Source organism: Egretta garzetta, unplaced genomic scaffold, assembly GCF_000687185.1.
Source record: "Egretta garzetta isolate BGI_Z169 unplaced genomic scaffold, ASM68718v1 scaffold45, whole genome shotgun sequence".
In the NCBI taxonomy this organism is placed as follows: Eukaryota; Metazoa; Chordata; class Aves; order Pelecaniformes; family Ardeidae; genus Egretta; species Egretta garzetta.
This window is the reverse complement of record NW_009260028.1, coordinates 1,888,581-1,914,738: the sequence shown is the minus strand read 5'-3', so window position 1 is coordinate 1,914,738 and position 26,158 is coordinate 1,888,581.

The following is a 26,158-nucleotide window of genomic DNA, read 5'->3' as shown; positions in this document are numbered from 1 at the left end:
AAACTTGGTAAGAATCTACAACGCCCTGTGCTAACTCAGTTTTGAATGATATAGACAATGGATGTCTGAAGAGCTAAGGCACTGTCTTTCACTGAGGCCTACATTTTGTTTAGGAACCTTACTTCCTTTTAGAATATAAGCCTCCAGATCTACATGTACAGAAATGGGGATAATAACATTGCTTTGCCTCAGAGGGTTAGCATGAGGATAAATACTCAGAAACACATGGTAAGGGAAGACACATATAAATATTTCAAGACAGATTTTTTTTCTGGTGAAATACGACCTCATTTGCTCATTTTTCTTTAATTCTTTGTCACAATCATCCTTTTTACTATCATATACACATTTGCATGTATAAAAATGTTCTTTCCGTTTGTTTCTTCATGACTTCTGCAATGAAGGAGACAAGTGTGCTGCCCATAAACCTGTCAATATGTTATAGCTTATGTACAAGGAGTTTTGTTCCTTCATTAAAAGCTCTTTATTTCAGCCTTAGGATAATTTTTTAAAGTTTTAGTTACATTCAATTATATAGCATATAGGTAGTTACCATAGATAACCCACATGTAATTTGCCAATGTAAAAATTAAGGATGTTCCCCAAATATCACTTTGTTAGTAGCCTGGAGGTTTCATTTTTCCTGATAACTTATTCATGGAATGTAGGATTTCAAAACCTTTTATTTTCTTTGAAAGCATATATTTTGTGAGTTTGCAAAAGAAATGAGATTTTAAAATTACTGATGTCACTACCTATAAAATTCTGAAAAGTAAGTGATTTGAGCAGGAAGTGTGTCCTTCAAGTTGTGATCCTACTGCTTCTTAGTATGGAGATAGCACATAGTTGTGGGAGTAGTTTGCCTCACACTGTCCACATTGGGTTGAGCATTACCTGCATGGTTAGGTTTCAAGGGTGAAAGGGAGAAAACCAGGCTTACTAGAGATAAGCCTGGAGGTGGCACCCCAATGTTTGAGGCATGGTGTGCTAGTGAGGTCCTTCAGTCTTCCATCTCAGTGGAGGTAGGGGATGGAGATCCATACAGCAGGAAAGATGCAAGGGTTATGGATGTGTTAGAAATGATGGAAGCGCCTGAGAATGGTCACATAGGAATTAGGGCTTCTCCTCCCAAAAAGGTGGTGGGATCAATACCCCCAACTAAGTGCATCTACACCAATGCATACAGCATGGGCAACAAACAGGAGGAGCTGGAAGGCATTGCGCAGCAGGAAAACTATGACATAGTTGCCATCACGGAAACATGGTGGGATGACACACAAATGAAGTGCTGAAGCTGATGGTTATGAATTCTTCAGAAGGGATAGGCAAGGAAGGAGAGGTGGTGGGTTAGCCCTGTATTTTAGGGAGTTTTTTGACTGTCTAGAGCTTGATAATGGTGACAATCAGGTTGAGTGTTAATGGGTAAGAATCAGGGGAAATGTCAACAAGGCAGATATCATGGTGGGAGTCTTTTATAGACCATGAAAACAGGATGAAGAGGCAGGTGAAATATTTTATAAGCATCTGGGAGAATTCTCATGATCGCCAGCTCTTGTTCTCTTGGGGGACTTCAACTTGCCAGATGTCTGCTGGAAATACAATACGGTAGGGAGGAAACAGTCTAGGAGTGTGTGGAAGATAATTTCCTGACACAGCTGGTGAGTGAGCCAACTAGGGAAGGCACCCTGCTGGACCTGTTGTTTGAGAACAGAGAAAGGCTTGTGGGTGATGTGATGATTGGAGGGCACCTTGGGCATGGCAATAACAAAATAATAGAGTTTTTGATTCTTGGAGAAGTAAGGGGGGGTGTGTGTGTGTCTGTGTCTGTAGAACTGCCATCTTGGACTTCCAGAGGACAAGACTTTGGCCTGTTTAGGAGGCTGGTAGACAGTGTCCCTTGGGAGACAATTGTAGTGAGGTGGCTGTCCATCTCTTCTCCCAAGTACCAAGTGATAAGACAAGAGGAAATGGTCTCAAGTTGTGCCAGGGAGGTTTATCTTGGATATGAGTAAAAATTTCTTCACTGAAAGGATTACCAAACATTGGAAGAGGCTTCTCAGGGAAGTGGTTAAGTCACCATCCCTGGAAGTATGTAAAAGTCATGTAGATGTGACACTTAGGGACATGGTTTAGTAGTGGACTTGGCAGTGTTAGGTTAACAGTTGAACTTGATGATCTTAAAGGTCTTTTTCAACCTAAAGTATTCTATGATTCTATGTTTCTAAGATCATCATTCATCTAACACAATAGACTGGTCAAGTTAGTGTTCAGCTGGATCAGTATTCACTGTTCTGCATTATTCACCAGGTCAAATTAATGTATAGTGGTTTTTAAATAGGTTGTATGTCTTAAAAACATCATGTTGTAGAAACTTGAAATCATTTTTGTAAAGACAAGAATGTTTACAAAGAGAAGCTTCTTTAATCAAGATTTTTTTTCACTCATTGGGAAGTTGAGAAAAAGATCAGAAAGGAAGAACTAGGAGAGAGTAAGAAAATCAACTAAAACATGTGTTTCATAAAGTGATAGAACAGTCTAGGTTGGAATAGAACTTAAAGATCCTCTGGTCCAAAATTTCATTGGAAACGGAGCCTAAATGAAATTATCCAGTACCCTGTCCAGTCACATCTTTAAAACTTCTAGTGATGGGGACTCTACCATGTCCCTGGGGAGGTTGTTCCAGTGAATGATGGCTCTCACTCTAAAAAATGTCTTTATTATATTGAGTTGAAACCTCTCCCCATGCAACTTATACTTGTTGCCCTTTGTCCCCTCCATGTGGTTCCTTGAAAAGAGAAAGCCTCCATCCTCTTCTAGCCACCCTTTATATACTAGAATACTATGTTGAGGTCCCCCCTGAGCCTTTACTCTTCTCCAGGGAGAAAAGATCTAATGCCTTCATTTTGTGTTGGAGTTTATTACATCCCCCTTTTCTTCAATCATTATTGTGGTTTTAAATTTTAAAAATAGCAAATATGTTATAGATGAAGCAATAAATATATTTCTGATTGACTAAAAAATCCCTTTGACATTTTCAGAGTTTTGTTCTGCTATCTGAATTTCATTTCATCTAAGGGATGATTGTGTTTAAAAATTGCTTGAACAAAAGTGGATTGACGTGAGGAGGCAGTAATGATGGAGGAAGGAAGATTGTCTTCCTCTGTAGGAAACATATGTGAGAGAATAGGCATAAATACCTGCGGTGAACGATAAAAAAAAAAAAAAAAAAAAAAAAAAAAAAAAAACCAAGGGGGTAAAGCTTGGTTCTACTAACTTATTCTAAACTTTCAAGAAAATAAATTGCAAACTTTGAAAAAAAATTTAGAGAAGGAATGAATATAATATAAAGAAAAATAGGATTAAAAGAAGCCACAAGTCAATGCAAACATTTCCCCTTCACAAAAATAATATCTAAATTAAATAATATAGTTTTTGAAAAATTACTATTTAAGAAATTTTAGCAAATGACATCACACCTTTTTTGCATTTTTCACTAAGATTATAAATTAAATTAATATTTACTCTTATTACCTAAAACTTCATTGACATTAAATCTTTACTGACAGTGACACAAGTACGAACAGTTCCATGTAAATAATTGGAAAATCTTCCAGAATGACAGAATACCTAATGGATTTCATTCTATTAGAATCCTAGGAGCTGCACCTATTAGTGTTGCTGATATAGTACAAAAAGTTTGACAATTTGGGATTTGTTAAATAAGGCTAATGAAGCACTCATTTCTTGAGAAGTGTTCTATAGAGAATAGACTATAGTGAAGATTTAAAAAAATCCCACAACAATGATTATGGAAATATTTTGGAACACAGCCCTCAGAGAATCAATTTGGGCTAGATCACATATTTAATTTTGTGCAATAACAAAATCCAAAGCAGTAAATTAATGCTCACCCATCCCCAAACACTTTTTCGCTATGTAGCCAAAGTCACCCTGAAAGACGATATAGCCCCAGTTAGAGCACATCAGTTCATTTACAGCAAATGAGATTTCAATAATTGCAATGTATAATCCTATTTTGTTAGCTCTCCTCCTACTTCTAAATTGCACTTCCTTACCACAACAGTTGTATTTTTGTAAATGATGTTGTCCAGCCAGCTCTAAAAGTAAATTTGTAGCAGTAACATCTGGTTCTCAGTTTGTTACTTCCTTTGCTCTGATCTTGTACTTTTTTGAAGTTATTACCAACTTAACAAGTTACATGCAAAACAATGTATAGTTGAGGTTTTGCTAAAGAAAACCTCAAAACCATAGCATTTTTTTTCTTGCATACATCAGTGAGTGCATATTTGGAAATCAAGGCGCAAAAGCTAGAGATACATGCCATGAATAAATATGGGGCTACACATTTTAGCTCCTCTACCAGACAAAAAAACCTAAACGACCAAAAAACCTCCAAACAAAAAAACACCTATAGCAAATAAGTCATTAATATCTGATAATATGTTTGCAAAAAATATGTTGCTTGCATGATCCAAGCACTTCTTTCTTCATCTTCTCTGCTTAGCAGTGAATGACAGGAGCATCTCTGTGCTATACCAGTACCTAGCTGCCAAGGTGGCCCACAAGGCCTAGAGACAGCTGAGCATAGAGTTAATTTCTACCAGTTAGTACCAGCCAAAGCCCTGGCCCAGAATCTTGCTTTCTTGTGTCATCTGGTGTGGTCTTTGTCCTTGGAGCACAGCAACAAGAATAATCTTTCAGTTAAAGTTATGTATATTCCTCCCCACCCCACCAAAAAAGTATATGAAATTGTGGCAGGTACAAACAGTGTTCTTGATTAAATGATTAATAACAGTATGTATAAAAAACATTGCATATACAAGCAGATATATTGGAGAGGCAAACTGCTGTATAAACAGCTCTTCAGAGAACTAACAAAATTATTTGGATGTGGCATGCATTATTGCTGCTGCTTTATGCTACAATTCACCAACAGGAGACTTGAGTAGTTCCAGATTGCTTTTTGATGAGTGATTTGGTAGAAAAAAACACACGGAACTCCCTCAATACCTCACATTGTATTTCAAAATAAAGCAGCACTTAAATCTTAGCTTAAGTCCCAAGTGCCCAATTGCACAAATTTAAGTTTATTTACAAAAAATATTGCCATCATCTTTGAAGAGAGATTTGATTGGAATTAACCAAATGCATCAGCATGTGCAGGCTCATTGTCAGGGCCTTGAGGACACCATTAGCCCTGACTGTCCCTTCTTATCTCCCTGGGACTTCCCCTACCTGCCTATGTCCAAGGACCTAATTTCCACTCCCAGAACTCACCCCACCCTGCTCACAGCCCAGGACCCCACATCAGTCCCCTGGGGCCATCAGCCCCTGCCCCAGCACTGCCACAGCAAGGTCGGTCTCCAGCTCCCCACAGCCCTGCCTGGCCATGGACCTAGCTGAGCCAGGCCCACTCACTGGCCCAGATCCTGTCCCAACTTCGACCCATCCTCAGGGAGGTGCCTGGTGCCTGGGGATGGGACTGCCCGAGTGCCTCCTGGCTGCCCACTCCTGGCTGGGGTAATGGATGGGCCCTGGCTGCCAGACCCTACCCTGACACCTGCCATGGGGAACCTGCTTGAGTTCCTTGCTCCACATCCCTAAAGGAGCAGTTGGACCTTTTTGCTCCCCAACATGAATGGTGTGTGGACTTCAGCTCTCCTTTCCACTACTGATATTTCTTAAATCTACTCAATGCCCTGAATCACGGCTGCTAGTATCCTTCTCTCTTTCTGAACTTGTGAGGATTTGTATTTACTTTCTCTTACTCTACTGGAGTAATTACAGGTTAATCTAGACCACAGGCATGCATGACCAAGTGCAGTGCACACATGGCTACTCCACAGCTTCCTGGGCTCTTGATTGGTATCCAGGTGCGAAGGCCACACATTTTGCGCTCGGTGCAACTGCTTTTGCAGCTGAACATTATGTGGTCATGCAGGAGAATTAATTGGAACACAGACTAAAACAATTATGAACTCAAATTACTTTCTAAATTAATTATTTATCTCTAGACATCTATTAGTTATCCACAGGTATAGTTGGTTAATTGTAAATGTAGGTTTATAAAAGGAGATTCCCATTAACGTCCATATACTTTTACTGGGCTTACAGTGACAGACAAAATTTGTTATCTCTTTTATAACAAAAAAAGTAGCTCATGAAAAAGCAGTTCTTCACCCTGTTCTTCAGCAATAACTGGCATAGTCCCCACTCTTCTGGCTTCAATTCCTCAAGCAGACACTCTGATTCAAGGTTTTATGGTGCTTTCCACCCCTTAAATCAAGGCCAGGTTTGGGAGCAGTGATTAATACTACCCATTTGCTATATCCAAGTTGTATGATAAAACCTTCACAACTCTATTGAATTATTTCCTATAATTTTCTCCTAACAGTAGTTTCCAAAACTCCATTTAAGGTCCATCATTTTGGGTCTACACCTTAACAATATATTCCCTTTATTTTCTATTGATATTCTTCTAAACAAGCTACTTCCCCAAACTGTTGTTCTATTCTAACAATTCTTCCATGCTTTGGGATTCAGCTTATGGTACTTTCCAAGTTGCTATTTCCAGGTTCTTACCAAACCATAAAGAAATCATTGTTAATTTTAATGAGATCCCAAACCCTAGACACGTAGAAACAAGAGTCAAATGCAAAGAAAACAAGTGGTTTGAATGTTGAATGTTTGACATGGATATTTAATTACCTCAAAGACTTTTTTGGTTCTGTTTTACTTCACAACTACCTCGAACAGCCTCACCTGTTCCTATTATTTCTCTTTCTGCCTAATATGGTCTTCCTTCTGCCATGCCTATAATTCTCTTGAATAATTCCAGACTACAAATCAAAAATGTTTCTTTAAGAAAGTTGTATCAAGCTAGAATACAGTCTTTAAGTGTCCAATGCATGTTCTCTGTGTGTACATATGCACGAATATGTAAATACACCACTGATTTTGTTATGTGTAATAATGAACAGTTAAAATTTCCTGATGGACACAATTCATTCTATTGAATAACACTGTTTTTTTTTCAAAACAAAGTAACATTTGCTTTCAGGCAGGTGGAATTTTAAAGCTCCAATGCTTTTTCTATAACTATGTATGTTCATTAGCTTAAAAATGAACCATACTGTGCCAGTCTCAGAATAAGCTATGCTATGGCATCTGAAAACCTCATCCACACATATATTTATTTTCTATGATTAAGATGGAGTTAGCTGTGCAAAATGTATGCTCTAAATACTAGTACCATTCTTTTAAGAATAACTTCCAGATAATGTCTCAATATTTTGAATACAGGAGTATGAACTCTATTAAAAAAAAAAACCAACAAACCACCCAGAACCAAAAAAACCAAACCAACCCACCTTTCTTATCTGGAAAGTACAGAACAATCATATTAGTGTGATTAAAAATTATGATGCTGTTGGTTTTTTTTTTTTCTGGAGGGGGTGGGATTGTCTTTTGTTTGGTTGTCAAATTCTTTAATCTTACTTCCTAGTGTCTCACTCACAGCTGTATGTATCAGGTCAATGAGAACAGATATGTATTTGTACACTATTTAATACATAAAACTGATGGACTATATTGTTTAAATGGTAGGATGTATATAGATGAAACTTTAGCATTTGAGTGGTGTGTAAGAAGTGAATAGAGGGAATCTTCTTTTTTGGTGGATTTTTTTTTTTTGTTTGTTTGTTTTCTGATTAAACTTACCTTTGCCAAACTACGCATACTTAAAAATAATATTCTTTTAAAAGAAATATGCAAAGCTATGAATCTATATTAAAGTAGCGTAAAATTATTTTCTTGGAATTTCGTCTGTACGAGGGCAGAATTTTACTTCCAAAGTAATAAGAGAGCTTTTTAAACAGCTTATTTAATGTAGCCAAAAATGACCCAGTACTTTGAAAGCGATTTATATAGGGCATATAGCAAATCTAAACAACTATTCTTTAGCCCTGTGAAGGAAAAATAAAAAAATGGAATCATGCCATGAAAACGTTATGCTTGTGGACAAAACAATGCCCAAACCAACTGTGGGTGTAAACATCACTGGACAGGCTGAGCTATCAGTATGATTTCAATACCTTGAACAACTGCTCAGGTCAGGCAGAAAGTAGGCACAAACACAAGGGAACTAGGCTGAATTAAAGAACATTAACAACCATAGCATATGTTGTTTAAGGGATGATAATATTTAAAAAAAAAGAAATCTATTACAAAATGTTTTTTTTTTTCTCCTGCTACTGCTTCAAGATATAATCTCAAGATTACAAGAACTACAAGAAGTCAAGGCACCAAAACTAATTTTCTTTACTTCCTTCCTTTTCACATTTTGCTAATATCTCATGATTAGCATTTGTAACTGCCTAACAAAATTGTTGCCACATTTAGAACTGGTAAAGTGCACACTGCTTTCTGCGGTCATACAGAGAAGTTGAATGTTAGGTGGTAACTGTCACCTATGGTGTGTATAGCTAAATTGTGACATTCAAAATCTTGCTAAGGATAAATAGGAACACACAAATGGTACCAAGAATTTATTCTTGGACAAATTAAATTTTTCTGACATTGCATTCAAATGTTCTAATATTAAAGAATTTTTGCTGGTGTTTCACTTACCTGCCCTCCCCCTCCTCCCTCCCCCGCCGGGTCCTACAGTTTGCAGTTTCCGTTTTCCCCAGGAACAGAGGGGTAGAGGGATGTTTCAGCCAACCATCAGTGTCTCTTGTCTTTTCAACAGGTGGGGTCCCTTCCTCCTCTTCATTGGGTCAGCTAGAGACTGTCCTTACACATTTTCCATGACCACCTGCTCTGGTCAGGGTGAAACCTGCCCACAGCACCCATGACCCCAGAGGGCTGTTTGTCCCTTCTCCCTGACAGCACTGACAGAGTTGAAGCTCAAATGAGCTGCCATGTATGTCCATGTTTATATAGGCAGAGACATCATGTAGGTGTATTAAACTGAAGCCAACATACATCTATGCCCATGCACTCCTGATGCTGAATTTTGGGGTGTGAAGCATGAATCTGGTGATACAGTAGAAGTCTCTGAGAGAACAGGGTGACAATAAAGCCTCAAAGAGTATGAATGCAAACAATAAAAGGCCATTACTGGTCGGTAAAAAGAAACAAACTTGAACACTAGGTAGAAACTGACTAGGCACAGTGAAGAGAGCAAAGTATAATACACTGCATGAGTAAAATCTCCTATATATGATAAAGAAGATAACAAGAAGGGGTGGGTGGGTGTGTGTGTGTGTGTGTGTGTGTATATCTATATATCTATATCTCCCCCAGTTATGGATGTCATTCTTGATTAATTCTGTTACTGAAAAAAACCAGCAGCACCTGTGGTTGAGAAAGAACACTAATTTTTCCTTTCCTATTCATCACTTTGATTATTTCAGACTTGACAACATGTAAAGTACATTTTTTACCTTATTACTGATTTAAATAAATTAGAAATTTTAAGATAAATGTTTGTGTGTCTGTTTTGTGTTTCCAAACTTCCTACACAAAGGGGTTATTGATATTGCATCATAAAGTCAGAAAAAAATCATGAAAAAATGAGGTATATGTAATACCTTCTGTATGTGAAGACCCACTTCAGAGTGGGTTAATTTAGGGATGAGGACTTGTAACACATGAAAAGGAGGATGTTATAAAAGGAAGACAGGGACAAGTAGAGGTTAGTGAAGCTGACAGATATATTACTAAGGTAAGTTTTAGCCTGGAAAACAAAACACCTAAGACACAACAAAATCCTCAGGCAGCCTGAATACCTGAGTGAAAAAAGTATTGATATTTTGAACACTGGTGAAACAGAATAGGTCTTTAAACAAGGCAAGATTATATGAAAGCATGATCCCATCTGCTTATCCTCTGGTTTTATATGAAGTGGTTTAAAGTAAACTAGTGTTGTATGTGTCATTTACCATGAACTCTTATCAAGTCACTCCATAGAACCTTTACTGCTTCAACTTCACTTCACTGCAAAACACAGATTGTTGAAAAAAATAAGCCTGCCTGAGGTTTTTTGTTTTGTTGTGTTTCAAGAGAAAACTAAGTGAGCTGAAGGACATCCAAAGGCAATGACATTTCTCAGTGGTTTAATATGAAGGTATTAGACATATTATACCATGAAATATGACAACTGCTTTAATCAGCAAACTCCACCAATTGATGATAATCTGATACGCTCTGTGGAAAAAACATATTGTGAGTTCTATTCTTGGGGATAAAATGGCAAGATCATATCTAACAAAATGGCACCAATAACACCTGAATTCAAGGTTCTTCACACAGAGGAAGAACTTTCAGAAAATAAAAGCTTTTTTCACTGCAGTTATGTAAGACTAGATATGACTCATTTCTCTCAACTTCTGAAAAAAAGCCCACAGTAAAGCAGGAGTTTTTGTTATGTGAGGCCACCTAGTAGATAACTTCAGTGTGTTCTTTTATTGTGAAATGATATGACTGTTATAGGGAAAGATTGCCTCGCTGATTGGTACTTTGTTCAGAAGTAAATATTTTTAGGAGTAATTTAAAATTTAAATTTTCTGGTGCTCTTGTAGTTGTCAAGGCTTATGTACTGGTCTGATACTTTCATTCATATCAGTGAGGTGAATGCAAGTTTAAGAGGTACAAAAATTGTGTCTTTTTAATACTTTTCACTATGATAAAGGCCTGGTAAAGGAGTTTTAACCTGCAGCTATAAATGTGAAAAGAGAACTACTTAGTCTTTCCCAGCATTGGACTATAATTTTAATAGTCTCACTGCTAATACCTAAAGCTACTGTACTAATTTAATTTTCCATCTCGCTTCCACAGATTTTGGAAGAGTACTGCTAGTGAAAAGGAGCTCCTTTTCAATGAAGAGGTTGCTCAGCCAGCCAGATATGAAATGGGAAGGGGTGATAAGCTGGCCATGTGATGGAGGTGCTCAGTTCAAATTCAAAAAAGAGCAGCTCAGAAAATTTTGATTGGGAAAGAAACCTAGTTGCATCTTAATTTTGTGCTAAGATGAGAGTACCTGCCTTTCAGTACAAAAAAACTTCTTTAAGCTTGCTTTTCAAACTTATGTTGGAAACAAGCTTTATCCTTACCTAAGATTCTTTGGGTATCAAGAAGATATATTCCAGAATATGCATGTCTAAGACTGACTGGGCAATCAGATATTTCTTTGGCTCAAACAACTTGCCTGAGCAGAGGGGGAACAGAGGGGGGTGGGGCGAGACCTGCAGAGAATGGTTGTGTCATGTTACTGTGCATAGCATATACAAAATTGCCATGGTTTAACCCCAGCCAGCAACTAAGCCCCATGCAGCTACTCACTCACTCCCCTGCGGCAGGATGGGGAAAAGAATCGGAGGGGTAAAAGTGAGAGAGCTCATGGGTTGAGATAAAGACAGTTTAACAGGGAAAGCAAAAATCATGTGCACAAGCAAAGCAAAACAGGGAATTCATTCACTGCTTCCCATGGGCAGGCAGGTGTTCAGCCATCTCCAGAAAAGCGGGGCTCCACCACGTGTAATGGTTTCTTGGGAAGACAGACACCATCACTCAGAACATCCTCCCCAACTTCCTTCTTCCCCCAGCTCATATACTGAGCATGATGCCTTATGGTCTGGCATATCCCTTTGGTCAGTTTGGGTCAGGTGTCCTGGGTGTACCCCTCTCAGCTTCTTGTGCACCTTGCAGAGCATGGGAAGCAGAAAAGTCCTTGACCAGTGTAAGCACTGCTCAGCAACAGCTAAAACATCAGTGTTATCAACATTCTTCTCATCCTAAATCCAAAATACAGCACTATGCCAGCTACTAGGAAGAAAATTAACTCTATCCCAGCCAAAACCTGGACATAAGTCTAACTGAAGGAACAAGGATGGGAAGATTATATTGCTTTTTCTACTGCTGAATGAAAAGATACTACAATAAATTTACCGAAATAAAAAAGGTGGATAATATAAACTAGATCTCCCACTGTTGTGGGAAGGACTTGGGAGACCAGTAAGACAAAAATAGAGGGTCTTTCTCTCTGGAAAAGTGATGCTAAACTTTCAAAACCGTTCTTCAAATATTTTTCAAAATTTCAGAGTGTGAAAATAATCCTCCAAATTTTTAACAAAAAAAAATAGATCAATTTCCAGATACTTCAAAAATTCTGGAAGTGTAGGGGAAAAAAAAAGACAAGCCAATGATTCCACCTAGATATTTTTTTCAGAAAGGAAGAGAAAGACAAAAATTTAATTATCCAGGATCTTTTTTGGTATCTTTTGAGACTTTGAAAAGAAGAAGAAATAAGACTATCATTAAGAGTATTAAAATCATATTTAAAGCAAAGCAAAATACCACTTCGTTACTGATAAAAAGGAACTCATTACATCTGGAACAGTATGTTAAGCATTCCTAAACTTTCAGTTGTATATATTTATGTAGCTTCACAGAACTAATCTGAGCATTGGACATGACCAGAGTTAGTCATAACTGTGTTTTTGGAATGTAAGCTTCTATTCATATACATACATAGTTTTGCAGATGACAAAGAACTTGTAATTATGGGCTCAGACAAAATAGTTCTATTTTTAGATTTAAAATTAAAGCAAGTTATTTTCCATCTAGATGTCTGAATTTACTGACCAAAGCAAAGGAAGAATGCATTCAATACCTTGAAACACATATTATCATTGTCCATCAACTTCATCATATCTTCTCTTCAATTATTCTTATTCAATTATTTTGCTTGCTGATATATTTTGTTCCCTTTATTTATATGACTTTAAGACTATGAAATCATAGAATCACAGAATCATAGCATGCTTTGAGTTGGAAGGGACCTTCAGAGGTCATCTAGCCCAACCGCCCTGCAATGAGCAGGGACATTTTCAACTGGTTGCTCAGAGCCCCATCCAACCTGGCCTTGAATGTTTCCATAATACTGGAAAAACTCGATTTTATTTCCTTAAATGCCAGCTTTCAGAATGGATATGATTTTAATAGTAAAATTATATAATAATACAAATAGTATATTGCAGTATGCTGTGTATTAAAATGGAGTATATTATCAATAACCAGGAAAAGAAAAAGTGTTTTAAAAGGACTAAAAGTATATAATGGAATAGAATAATTATATTGTGTTAATCTGTTAGGTCTCTGTAGAGAACCGTTACTGAATGTGGTTTGTCTCGACATTACCGTCTTACCACTGCTTCCCGCCACTCGGAAGATACCACCCTCACAGTCTGCAGACAAACACCATGCACATGTACGAGGCCCAAGGCATGGAAAAAGTAGAAGGCATCCTAAGGAGACAGCACGTACGGCACGAACTGCACGTACACAATCGCATTCTGCGCATGAGCAAGGGACCCCAACTCCTATAAAAGGAGTTTGTGCGCTCCAGTAGGGGGGCTCTTTCCCATTTTCCTCCCTCCCCTCCCCTTCAGACCTCTTGGAACCCACCTCGACAAAGCCAGCATCGTTTGGACTGGACTTGGAGTAGCAGATGGGGGCGCTGGAACATTGCTGGACCCAGGGACGGTGGTAGCTAGTCTTCTCTTTCTATCTTTCTTTCTTTGTTTCTCTTTCTCCCCCCCCCCCCCCCCGTCCTGCTGGACATAAACCCACTCCCTTTCTAGCTCTCCCTTTCTCTTGTCCCCCCTTTTTTTTTTTGGTTTTTCCACTTTGCCTTTCCTCATTCCCCTCCTTGGTTGCCTCCTCACACGGTTCCCTCCTCTCTCCGAAAGGTTGTACGACATTTGACTGGATTTAGTGTCTTGTTCTCATCCTTGGGATTGTATTGAAACCTCCCCAATATTGTATCAGGACAGTCTCATGTCTAACTTGACAAGGGAAATTTTGTATGGAAGTTTATATTACCTATAAGACAGATTAAAAGGAGAAAAAGAAACAGAGATTTAGAAATAGAAAATTTTCACTTTACATATCTTGAAGTGTACTTAGAATATATGAGAATATAGCCCAAATTACCCTTCATGTGTTTAATTTAATTTGCATATGAAATATACATATTCATTTACAAAATACAGTTTCCAATTAATTTACAATATTCAGAATTAATATGAAATATTACAACTACTAAAATATTTATAATTTAGTTGCAATTAATTAATTAATTAATTTTATAAGATAAGGTGGCCTGGCAGCTATGGAATACTGGGGTTTTTTTTGTACCAGCTGTTATGTATGAGAGAAATGTATTTTAAATAAACAGATTATTAAACTCTGTTATCCATTATTACATTAATATCTTCTCAGTGAATCCCCCAAATCACTTTTTAACAGTCAAGAGTTCACTTTTCTAAATTGACAAAATTTGCTAATAAAATATTATTAATAATATTAATAGTATCAGTATTATTAATAATATTAATAATAACCATAAGCATGATAATAATATAAAGCAACCATATCTGTTATATTACTGAAGTATGCTAAATGTCTGAGCAATGATCAGGTTTTGACTTGTAAACACAGACACTCAGAAAGTTCTGCATCCAAGGAAGTTATATTTTGTCTATGCAATGAGTATAAAAGTTAGTAGAAAGTATTCTATCCCTATTTAGAAAACAAGGAAGTGACTCACTTCAAAAGGAATGAAAAATAAAAGGTTGATTTCATACAGGAAGTGAATGCTAGAAATTGAGCTCAAACATGCATGATTATAAACTGTGCCTTTTTGTCTTAGAACAAGTATATACAGGTGTATACACATTTAGAAAAATCTTCAAAGCATACAGATACATTATGCAGTTTAGCACTGGGAATTGCATACACAAAGGTTCTAAAACAGAACATAGTAAGCTGCACTCACAGACAGGTATTTTAAAAGTTCTTCTGGATAGTTTACATCAGGTATCAAGTTAAGGAAAAAACTCTACTGATGTCAAAACTCAATCTCAATTAAAGCTGCCCTCACCTATTTTTTTGCTGATTTCCCAAGTCAAGCGATGTTAAAAATACATACATTTGGAGACTAAATAAATCAAACTAGAAACTATCTGCTTAAATTTTTGTTTTCCTAGTGCATTTATTATTTTACCCCTGATAATCTGAGAAGCTAGTAGATAAGTGAATAGGACTGTTATATAAATAATCCATATGCCATACGAAGGCTACATTCACACAGGGAACAGAGTTGTGTATAGAAAAGTTGAGATTTCTCACAACCTTTTATTTAGAATTTTAATTTTAGTGAAACTGTATGCAGATGTATATCTAAATCTGTGATTAATAGGTTTCTGACACTAGAGATTCAGAATCACCACAGATTCTTAGTAAAAAGGTATCTGGAAAGTAACACTGTCAAGTGGTTTAACACCTAAAAAACCCAATTAACTATGTTTAGTATTCTATGTGAAACGCACTGAAGGAAGTTATTGATGTTAAATACTGATTGCAATATTAATTCAGATTTTAAAGGCAGACTGCACTGATTTTTCTTGTATCCTTCCCATGAATAAGCAGAAATTCTAATATTATTATTACTAATATTAATATTTCAATAATGTAGGTCAGTTATACATACAGTCATTGAAACACACTGTTCATACTGTTCACTATAATTTTTTATCAGGTATACAGTTACAAATATTATCCTGTAAAAGAACAATATTAGTGCTCTGTGACTTTTTCAGCACCTAAAATTTCAATTTGAGATTACAATTATGGAAAATGAAACTGACAGGTTTGATTCTTTTATTTATGAAAACAACCAAGACTCTCACTGATAAGACAGATAGAATAAGTAATTCTATATTTTAAACCATCAATGAACAGTAAGTGGTGGTATATATTTACTTTACATCTTGAAGTCCAAAAGAAACAACTTGTGGGTGAAGAACCACTCAAAAATATTAAGGACAATTCTGAATGACAAATAAATTTACAATTTCTGTGTTCCACCTCTGAGACTGTTTGGGAAACAAACTAAATGTACATAATGAATTATTTGTTGGGAATTATCTTCTTAACACCAGCTGGACAATTGAAATGAGAAGATAATAATAACAATTACTTATTTCTTTTAATGTCTATGAAGGGTAACTTCTGGTACAAATGAAAAGTCTGCTCAAATATTAGATAAGAGAATATAAATTATGTATAAAAAGAAAGAGTTCCTTACTCAACTGCGTCTCTTGCCTGTCATGAAAGAAAATGCTAACAGTCCTACTGTGTATCAAACTTCAAAGGTGTATACAAACTATAAACAACAAAAATAGACATAACTTAGTACACTGATGGTCGCAAAAGTTTTATGTAAAATCCCATGAAAATAGAGTCATGTGATTTATATCCCTGCTCATTAACAAAGTTCCCTTCAAAATATGCACTTTTGTGTATCAAAAAAAAATCTCATACAAAAAACCATAAAAATGCAAAATTTTAAGAAGAGGGAAGAGTTGCCTTCTAAAATCATAACATAAGCCCCTGTCCTGATCCAGTGTCGGGGAGGTTTCAGTACAATCCCAAAGGCAAGATTAAGACACTAAATCTGGTCAAATGTTGTACAACCTTTCAACTTTATTTTTGTCACAGAGGGAGGGAACCACGTGAGGAGGTAACAGAGGAGGTGAATGGGGAAAGGCAAAGGGGAAGAACTGAGGAAAAAAGAGGGGGGGGAAAAGGGGGACGAGCGAAAAGGAGAGCTAGAAAGGGAGCGGGTTTATGTCAGGGAGGATGGGGTGAACCAGAGAGAGAGAGGTAGAAAGAGAAGACGAGCTATCACCGCCCCGGGTCCAGCGATGTCCCGACGCCTCGGTCTGTGGCAAAGTCAAAGCTCCGGCGCCCCCGTCTGCTACTCCAGGTTCAGTCCACGTGATGCTGGTTTTGACGAGGTGGGTTCCAAGAGGTCCGAAGGGGAGGGACAAAGATGGGAAAGAGCCCCCTTACTGGAGAGCACACACTCCTTTTATAGGGTTTGGGGTCCCTTGCTCATTCGCAGATCACAATTGTGTATGTGCAGTTTGTGCCATATGTGCAGTTTTTGCCTTACGTCCTGTCTCCTTAGGGCACCTTCTACCTTTTCTGCGCCTTGGGCCTTGTGCAGGCGCATGGTGGTGTTCATCTGCAGACCATGAGGGCAGGATCTTCTGAGTGGTGGGAAACGGTGGTACAATGGCAATGTTGAGACAAAACTACATTCAGTGATGGTTCTCTACAGCCCCACATGACTGACTACCAATCACTTAAACATAGACCAGCTGAGATGAAAATGTAAACTAGGACCTGTGACCTACAAAAATATCCAAAGAAATCAACATATTCCTCAGGAATATTAGGCTTTCAGGATTAGGGGTCTATGTTGGAACATTTGAGGCTGTTTCTGTCACCTAAAGGATAAAAATCCCTACAGAATTAAGAGATATCCCTTCTGCAGCTACTGTCATCATGTACTCTTGGGGCAGAAGTACTTTATTCTGTAGATTGTATCCCAGACAAGCAGGATAAAAATGTAGACTTTTTCTGTAAGCTGTAGCTCAGCCTAAGAAGTATCCTTGCTCTCCCTGTCACACTGGGCAACCAGCCTGACCCTCAACATAGCACAATTTACCATGCCTCATTTACTACTGACTTTTCCATAGCAGTGAGGTTTTTTGGGGCCTAATTCTTCTTGTGTTCTTAGCATTACACAAAAAAAATACCTTTCTCAACACCAGTCACTAATAAGACCCAGTGTTTTATGACAGTGATGGACTAGAAGAAAATACAAGTGAAACATTTTGGGCAAAATAGCTTTTCTTCAGTATTAACATTTTTGGGAAGCATAATATTAATTTAAGAAAAAAAAAGTATTTATTTAATGATAATTTCCCTTTATCAAAAATACTACAGTGAATTAAAGGAGCTATAGTTCTAGATTCTGTGTGACTCCATTTCTCAGACTTTCTCTGACATGTTGCATGGCTTCTAGTCAATCAGCGACCCACTGTCATTCTTCATACATGCTCATACTGAGTTAAGAAGTCTTAAAGATTAATTTAAGAGTAAAACAATTTTTCTGCATTTTCAGTATTCAAAATATTTTGAGAACCTTATTTGACCAATACACGTGTAAAATGCTGAGAATAGTGAGGGCTTCAACATTCCACTTGTTAAATAAATATTCTTTAAATGGATAATACAGAGGTTTCACCATATCTGAAGAATTACAGATATAAACACCTCCCAAATTATAACCCAATTCTGAAAATATATATCAAGGCGTTAGTATTTCCTACACTATAGAACTCTGAAGTCTTCGATCCAATGGAGAGGGTATTTTTTTAAGGCAGTATGTCTGTAGAAAAAGATGTAATTGAAATGGCATGAATATGAATTTAGACAATTTATTAAAAATTACTTTTTTTTTGTATGGGCTTTTAAAATTGGAAATATCTGATAAAATCTATTTGGAAGAAGAAAATGGTAGTGAAGTCATATTTTCTACACTTCTGTAGCTCTAAATCCTCTAACTCCAGGATATAGCACAGTACATAAAAGTTACAAGATTAAATCTCCTTCAGGGAAGCTTACTTTATTGGGATACAAGAACACATTCTGAAAGAGATGCAAGAATAACTGTAAAAAAGTGAAAAAACTTCTTTTGTAAAAGATTTAGTGGCAGTCATGATGACAAAAATACACGAGCAACAGCCAGCTCTTTAAACCTCTTTAAACTTCTTTTAACCTCTTTAAACTTCAGAAGAGGGGCTGGCCTTCATTAAATATTGAAACATAAAACGAAGCTTCTGAAACTGAAATAAAGTAAACTGCTTTCAATGAGTCAGGTTTTTCAACCAAATCTATGAACTGGAACTTCAGTGTTTGTCTTCTAATCTTATATGAAAAAATAAGATTTGCTTTTAAAAAGAATGAACCAGCAGACCTGGTAGGAATAAAGAACCCCATTATTATTTTGTTTGGCAAAATGATCACAGGCTTCCAAGTTCTTCTCACTTGACTTTTTTTCCACCTGCAATGTCTAAAGAAAGCTATGAACTTTGCTGTTGAAATGCTGCTCCTTGTGAGAAGTAATATCTTTATGTGATACTATGCTTCTGTGACTTTGGCAAAGGAAATCTTTATGAGACTAATCTACTTTTGTTAATCTAGATTTCATTTCCCACAGTTGTCTGTATGTGTGCAGATTTGCTTGAATTACTTTCTTATTGTTGTTTTCTGACGTTTTACCTTGGATAATATATACATATATGTCATATCAATCAGTTTTCAGTTCATTGTGTAATAACAGAAGTGCCACATTATTATTAATTTCACATAAAAGGGATAATAGTTCATACAAAAGAACAATGCATTTCTTCTCACTGACAGTGTTTTAATGAAGGCTAAGCTAATCTACAGAGTACGAAGAGATGTAAAAAAGAGAAGAAAAACGGACAGTAATGGGGAAAGAATAAAAGATGAGTGTGCATGTATGTGTGTAAGCATACAGATACGAAAAGTTTAAACTGAACTCTGAATAATGTATAACGTTCACAACTGCTGAATTGTTCTTGTAATGGTGTTAAGCAATGAGATTTTGAGATGACTTTGTAAAAGGAAATGTGGAATATCATAACATGAAATTATCTTGTTCCTCTTGTCCTAAATTGTATGTATTTATTATACCTATGATATCAACTCTCTTCATCAGATAAGTAAATTTTCAGTAATGCTGCATCCTTCTTTATTCATATTAGCATAACTAGTAAATTGATAGTGGAATACCGCATATGTTTATGGGGAGCAGTGCTCTGCAGGTGGTGGAATGACTTGTGCTATGCAAAGGCTGTGCTCCACTATGTGCATAGAACGGACTTGTATCAGGCTTCATATTTCAAATTGATTTTGGACAGTGCTTAGTTGTGAGATTAAGCAAACTAAAACAATAGCTTAAATGGGAGAGTAGAGCTATTAAAATTCCCGTAAAAGCAGTTACAGTTCCCATAGGGAAAACATAAACCATAGATCAATTTGCATTACCAAACAACAGACAAGAACTTAATCCTTATTTTGACAATAACTAATTCTGAAATACCTCATGAAACCTGCTTCAGTAGGTTTCAGTTACTTCAGCTAAAGGAATCTTAAGAATGAAACTATATTGAAGAGCACTGCATGCCTTGTAAATACAAAGCACAGATTTTTTATATTTTTAAACAAGGGAGAGCAGAAAGAAGTGAAAATTATATGGAACTGATTTAACTAAGGCTGAAAAACATGTCATACAAATTCTGGAGTGATAGCAATCTTTGATTTAAGAATTATAGCTTATTGGGGAATAAAAACAAGAAAACCAAAAATAAAACCCCAAACAAAATATACATTGGGAAAGGAGGTACAAAGCAGTTTAGCTCTTGACAAGCTGCCTACTGACAAACGGTGTAATACATTTTAACACGACAGTCATAACGAGTTAAGCTAAAAATTGCATTTTGCTCAGTAAACTATGTCCAGCAGCAGGCAACAGTGGATGCCTATGAAAGAGTACAGGAACACAGAAACCATACAGTAATGCTCATACAGAGTGCTCTCCCATCCTTCAACATCTTGAGGCTTTCTGAGTTAGAACTGACATTTTTATAATGAGCCTCAGTGGACTTTCTGCATCAACTTGTCTCCTTTTGAATCCAAGAAAAATTTAATGCCTACAACATCCTAGGAAACTCCCTATATTATTATACTATATAAGAAGAACTACTGGCTTTGGTGGGGGATTTTTTGTTTATTTGTTTTGGGATTTTGTAATTTCCAAATACTACTTCTACCTTCTGCTAGAAGAGAATGCAATTAAATGATACTTGTTTTCTTTCTATTTTCCAGTGATAATTTTTGAGATCTCTGTCTAATCTTCCTTTGGTTATTCCTTTTTCAAGCTTAGTTTAGTAGCCTATTTTCTCATATCTTATACAGAAACCTTTCCAGACTTTGATCATCCTTGTCACTCTCTCATGAGTGATTTCCAGACTTAGCCTTTTGAGATGGAAGAAACAAAGCTACACTCAGCATTTAACAGAGAGATACAGCTTGATTTTATATACTTTTGTTCTCATTTTTATTCTCTTTTCCTTTCATAAAAATATATCCATAATTAAGACAATATTTTAAACTTGTGAAAAATAGTAGAATACTACTGTTAAAATGTTTTGGAAGCCATGGAAAGAACTAAAGATGTACAACAGAGTGAAACCCCATAATTTTCATGTAAGCATAGTCTGATATGGCAGCCAGTACCAGCAGCCCAAAAAGCGAACGAGTCCAACAGACATAGGTTTGAAGCTTTTTGATGCTAACATCACTAATTGTAAAGGCTCCTTTACTGAAAAAGGGAAGAATAAATTAAGTTGTCTAAAGACATCTCTGAGGAGAGTACAATCTTCTAAAATAGTCCCAAAAGGTACTAGTGGAAAAAGATTGTAATTTATGTATAATAACTACATTTTTATTACATGCTACATCCAAAATGGTAATGGACCACAGCTGAGTAGGTGTCATTGTAAAATAGTTCCTGTACAATTCAGAATCAGTCTGGGATTCATCTTGCCAAATGTGATGGTCTACATAGTAAGTAAGTAAGTATCTACACAAGTCATCATACATATCATCTATACTTTTTTTCTGAATTACACCGGGGATAGAATGCCGGATGCTGAGGTAATGTGTGTAAAATTGTCCTCAGGAACAGACTAGGCTTCTCCACGGCCATTGCTTTGCAGCATAACAGTCTTCTGCTGGATCCAAGAAGTATCCCTGTAAGCATGAGACACAAATACTATTTATGTTGTTTTCAGCTGAAAGAGCCTGAAATAATAGAAGGAAATTTCTCAGCCCACCAAAAATTACTTTGTGACTTTATAATGTGAGGCTGCATGAAGCTGTGGGCATTTGAAAGCCAGTGATCTCCCTAGACAGTGTTGAAGAATGATGTAGGATGGAGACATCCATGTTTGGTATACATCCACAGTGTCTGCCTGAAGCCAGATGAAAAAATACCTGGGTCTCATCCCAAGGGAATTATTTTACTATCTCCAGAAGAAAACCTGGGAGTAAATTAGCATGGCCCAGACTGAGGTAAGGCAGAAATTGGGACTGAGATTTATAAAATAAGACATTGCCAATCAAAATAAATAGAAACTTAGATAAGTTCCTAATATCAGATAATATCCTAACGTTTTCCCTAAAGTGTCAGATGAACTGTTCCCTAGAATTGGCTGTTTGCTTCCTTAACTGTGCTTTGAATCTAAAGTAAGTAGCTCAAATGTAATGTCTAACACTAAGAAAGCTGAATCCTCTCTGTTATTTTTACTCTGGGAGCAATATCCTAAACAATAAATTGGTGATATTATGTCCTGAAAACAGGACATTGATATCAGAATTTTATCCATATGCCATATGTACTTCTTTTAAATGCCAGAACAATACCAGCAACCTCTATCTTGTCATCTTTTAATATTTTGTTAAAAGATATTGTAGATGTAATTGAATGATTTTACTCACACTAGTTATTGTGGTTTTTCTAAGAAACATCAAAAACTCTCATTATACTCCTGAATACTGGACACTAGCAGCAAACAGAAAATTACACCCTGCCTCTTAATGGGAAATGAGGATCACATCCAGTTCTGGCACCACAAATGGCTAATTTGGAATCACATAATTTTTTTCAGCTCAACTAAATGCATATCCTGAAGGGAATCATGGTATTTCCTTTAAACCCCAGGAAAAAGTGAGTTAAGAAAGGCACTAATATAGCCTTTTTGCCAGCAAAGCTCAGAGACATGTAAAAATCACAGAGATAATGGGTTTACTGCCTCCTGCATATTATGAGTTGGAAGGACAACTGTAAGACCACAATGATAACAGACAGTGTCTCAGGCAAAAAGGGAGATTTTCAGTAATTTTGTTAAATTTACAGCTCTTTATTACACCAAAATTGGTTGCTTAAGTATTATTTGTGTTATATTTGATTGGAGAAGCTACACATTTAGCATCATCTCATAAGAATTACCTGAAATGGGCTGATTTTTTGCAAAGTGATGTATCACAAAATCACAAAATGAGTGATGTAGACCTCTGTCAACTCCCACACTCTGAGTGATTACTGAATAATAGAATTATTACAGTGAAAGTAATAAGCTGAATGTACAGAAGGAAAACTTTTTAGATCAAATTTTATTGCTTGACACATTCGCTGAAAAATGTCTTATTGAAAAAACATTCAGGAATGCAATTTTGCTCACAAAAATTTAATGAGTAATCAAGACAAAATCCATTTTCTCTCTCACCTCCCCCACTTTCTTCTTCTCCCCACCAGAAAATATTCTTGATGATTCTTCAGCTTTTAAGATAAATTTATGAAAGACTACACTGCACAAAACAATCATGGATCTGTTGCAATATTTAATTTGTACATTGATCTCTATGCTTAATTAATCTCCCTTGATACACCATGTGGCTAATGAGATTTTGTTACTGAGTTTTTACTTTAGATGCCATTTTTCCAATACCTCTCTGTACCTTATTAGATAGATATTTAACAGAACAATGGCAGTGTATGTAAGGACTCAGTTAAGAATCATCATAGGCTATGCAAGAAGGGACCGAGCAAGGATCCAGGGAACTACGGGCTTCTCAGTCTGACCTCAGTGCCAGGGAAGATTATGGAGTTGATCATCTTGAGTGCCATCACACAGCACATACAGGACAACCAGGTGATCAGGCCCAGTCAGCATGGATTTATGAAAGGCAGATCCTTCTTGACTAACCTGATCTCCTTCTATGACAAGGTGACCTGCTTAGTAGATGAGGGAAAGGCTGTGGATGTGGTGTACCTGGACTTTAGTAAAGCCTTTGGCACCATTTTCCACAGCATTCTCCTGGAGAAACTGGCTACTCATGGCTTGGATAGGCGTACTCTTCACTGGGTAAAAAACTGACTGGATGGCTGAGCCCAGAGAGTTGTGATGAACTGAGTTAAATACAATTGGTGGCAAGTCACAAGCGGTTTCTCGGGTTGCTGGAGCCCATCCAGAGAAGGACAACAAAGCTGGTGAAGGATCTGGAGAATAAGTTATATGAGAAACGGCTGAGGGAACTGGGCTTGTTTAGCCTGGAGAAGAGGAGGCTGAGGGGAGACCTTATTGTCCTCTACAACTACCTGAAAGGAGGCTGTATCCAGGTGGGCATTGGTCTCTTCTCCCATGTAAGAAGTGATAGGACAAGAGGAAATGGCCTCAAGTTGTGCCAGCGGAGGTTTAGATTAGATATTAGGAAACTTCACTGAAAGGGTTATCAGGTACTGGAGTGATCGAGTCCCCATACCTGGAAGTATTTCAAAGACGGGTGGACCTACATGCTTAGTGACCTAGTTTAGTAGCGGACAGGTACAGTTGGACTGGGTGATCTTAAAGGTCGTTTCCAAGCAAATGATTCTATGATTCCATGATAATTTTGTCAGTTTAGTCTTACCAATATGGTTCAGGATTTGAAAGAAAGAATGTAAAAAGGTAAAGATGAGATATATTATCTTTAAGGAAGGAAAAAAGGAAGGAAAAAAAAAGAAGAAAGAAAGGAAGAAAGAAAGGAAGAAAGGAAGGAAGAAAGAAAGAATGAAAAAAAAGAAAACATGACAAAAAAAGCACTTGGATCAAGGTCATGGTCAAAACAAAAGAATGGCTCAAACAAGATATTCCAAATACACTTGAGCTCTGGTTGCTGCCAGGTCAAGGATTAATGTTGAAATCTTGAACTGTGCAGCCTGACAGTGGCCTACTCTATGTAAACCTACTCAAGTCCAACTGGAAAGCTATATGCTCATAATAAATTAAAAGTTAGTTTTGTTGAAATTTCACCATTTTGACCTCTTGTTGAAAAGTAGTTATTCACTCAGAATTCCTAATTAGATATTGTGTCTCCTAAATATCTGAGTTGAGGTTGTCAGGACACAACATATTTGTTATCTCACAGTATATCAATAAATACATTATTATATTCCAGTTTATTTTATGCTTCACATTTATGAGTTTGGTTTGGTTTGGTTTGATTTATTTTGGTTTAAAACATAAAATTCCTTTTTATTACCAGGCCATTTGCACTGACTATCTCACCAAGATCTTACAAGAGCTTTGAAAGACTAATTATTTATATTATTATACACACTAATCATGCAAACTGATGTTACAATTTCATACATGCTCGGTCATTGTTGGATTGATACTGTATTTTTTTAAGATATGTAGGGAATGAAAAATTATTCTGAAAATGACCTTTGTGCATTATTATAAGGATATATTTATCATGTTCTTGTCTTTGTGTTGCAGCTGTATTAAATTGTAGGTCGAAGACTTTTTCTTTCTCTAAGTGAACCTACTATTCTTATGAAATATATTGAAAAAAAAAATCAATGACTGGTACAAAAGCCATGACTGACTTTGATCAAACGTACTTATAAAGTAGTTCTTTACTTCCCCTTTAAGCAATAGCAAAACAAATTATTAGCCAATGTTACTTTTATCTCAATCAAATTTATAATAATTAGCTGGTCTTGGTCTACAACTAAGAGAAGTAGAATATAGAAATAATACGCTGGTCCTCTCAGTGATGTCAAAGGAACAACTCAATTCAGCTGAATGGGGTTACTTTATCAGGCTAACTGGTTGCTTTCTGTGAAGTTATTTGGGCTGGGACCCAAACAGAAACAAATTACTTGAATGAATTTAAAATAGAGAAAATTTAGAAAGGATTTCAAGGTAAATTAAGGTCCTAAACTTAAGACTTTCAGATGGTAATGGAACAACTCTCAGGATAACTCTTGGTTCATTGCCATCATCCCTGGTGTCAGTCAAGACTTATTAGGGCAAAACAATTAAAACAGATTCTTTAACAATCTGTTTACACCAAGCTGCTAATTTATGTAACCATATGATATAAAATACAAGTTCTGTATATTAAAAAGTTCTATGCTTAGATGTACGCAGTGCTTCGTGAAAAAGGGAGAACATTTTTCTCCAGTAAGTTAATATTTTGCTAAGAGTTTAATCAAAGCAAAAGAGAAGATGTTATATGCCAGAGGAGCAAGAATTCCAAAGAAGTAAAAGAAGTCAGTAATATGGGGGAAGAATATTAAAAAATG